The sequence below is a fragment of the Plectropomus leopardus genome, chromosome 15 (genome assembly GCF_026936395.1).
Source record: "Plectropomus leopardus strain MGB_pleo_1.0 chromosome 15, ASM2693639v1, whole genome shotgun sequence".
NCBI lineage: Eukaryota > Metazoa > Chordata > Actinopteri > Perciformes > Serranidae > Plectropomus > Plectropomus leopardus.
Window position 1 is genome coordinate 35,022,989 of NC_142190.1, and position 1,946 is coordinate 35,024,934.

Genomic DNA, 1,946 nt, shown 5'->3' on the forward strand with positions numbered 1-1,946 from the left:
CCCCTGTCCAACATGGATGCAGGGTGTATGCATGTGCAGGTGTGTGTATATAGATGTAGGGGTTGTTATGAGACGTGTGAGTGACTACGGTGCAATTTTAAAATTGGGGGGAACGGCCAGGGCCTGGGCCCCCCACCGCTGGCAGACGGTAGAGTCTCCCAAAATGCCCCACCCGCCCCCCATGCCCTCAGTGTTTCCTGTGCAATTAAAATTAAGGGGCGGTGTAATGACCAAAGCAGGGAGGAGGGCCAGGCCGCCACAATGCAGCCCCACCCCCACCCACTGGCCCCACTGGTCCCGCCCCTCAAGGCCCTAGTGTCTTATTTTTTTTTTTTTTTTAATTGTATGTTTATTTGGAATGAACAAACAAGCTCAGCAATACATTGTTTAGAAAAAACTGAAGCAAGTGGCATTCCAGTTTTTTTGTTTTAGACCAGAATAAAAAGAGACATCCATCGTCCAGGCATCAAAGTTAAGAAAAGGAAAAACTCAAATTGTGGATCAGGTGTCAGTCCCCTCCAGAATCCACTCTCCTCATATTAATGTGATGCGGTAACATAAATAAGTGCACTAAGGTAGCACAGGTGGAGACAGCTTTCTCTCAAAGCCTGGATTGTTAGGGGTTAGGCTTAGCCTCTCCCTTTCCTTGTGTTTTCCTGTTGTTTCTTCCCCTCCCTATTGTGTCATGTTTGTCTCAGTCTGTCTGTGTTGCTGGGCGTGGACTTCTGGCTCTCTCCTCCTGCCTCTGTGTTGCTGGGCGTGGACTCTGGGTTCCCTCCTCCTGCCTGCCCATCTGATCTCCTGCAGCTGCTGGTTCTCCTCACCTGCACCTAATCTCCAATCAAGCCCTGCAGTGTATATAACCCTGGTTCAGACCTCCAGACTCCGCCAGATCGTTCAGTCTCTGTAGCGGTACAGACGTCTAGGCCTCCTTACCTATGATTATTTGGCTCATTTGTGGTTTTGTTCCTGAACAACCAGTTTACCTGTTTTTCCTCTGTGCCTCAGATCCTCCATGCCAGCTCCACCACTTTACAAGACTTGACCTGCCTCACCTCTGTCTTCAGCAGCCAATTTGGTTTCTCCACCTTCCACTCCACCGCCTGCCCTGCTCCACCGAATCCAACCTCCTCAGCCTGTCCACTCCAGCCAAGCCTTCAACCAACTTTCCTTTTTTTTCCTAAAATAAACCGGCTAAACAGTTCAGTCTTCTGGTGTCTGCTTTTGGGTCCCAATTTTGAACTGCCTTAACATGGATTTACTAAAAGCCCAGGACAGATAGAGTCCATAGATAAGCACAAGTTCGCTTGTAGAAAGTTCTGGCATGATTTAAAGCGAGCAAGAACAGTTAGTGTAACATGTTAATATAACATAACAATGTACAAAAAACATGGGGGGGTATTCCTGCCTCCGCTGCCACATAATTAGTCGACAATAGCCAGTCACAAAAATAAACTAGGTAAGTTACAGAGCAATATTACCAGTGGGGTCAAATGAAGTCTGCTCTTATGGGGGTTATGAATGAGATCCAGTTTTTCCAGATTTGGAAAAATTTGTTATTTTGGAGTCTTATTTGGTAAGTTAGTTTTTGTTGTTTGCTTAAATATTTCCAAAGTAATTCCAAACCAGTCATCCAAAGTAGGTTGCGTCGGGGTTAACCATCTCCTTGTAATTGTTTTCTTGCTTGCTACCAAGAGTATTTGCAGCAGTTTTATTTCTCTTCTATGTTTCAGAAATGGAACATGCCCCAGGTATAGGATATCAAATTTCAAGGGAAATTGGGTGTTAAAAACTGCGTTTAACGACGCCTGGATATCCCTCCAGAATTTTTTTAACTTGGGACAATCCCAGAAGATATGATAGTGGTTAGCAGTGGCCGAGCCACATAGCCTCCAGCATTGCATAATTACCCCTTTATATCTTTCCTGGTGTGGTGTCTTAAAGTA

The 1,946-nt window shown here is 45.6% G+C and overlaps 1 long non-coding RNA gene across 1 annotated transcript; it reads left to right on the plus strand.

Annotated features, from left to right (window-relative positions):
- Nucleotides 1-629: 629 nt before the first annotated feature.
- On the plus strand, nt 630-1,207 carry LOC148187373 (uncharacterized). Its single transcript, XR_015779014.1, has 2 exons — nt 630-912; nt 1,009-1,207. It is a non-coding gene; the product is annotated as an uncharacterized LOC148187373 (long non-coding RNA).
- The last annotated feature ends 739 nt before the right edge of the window (nt 1,208-1,946 follow it).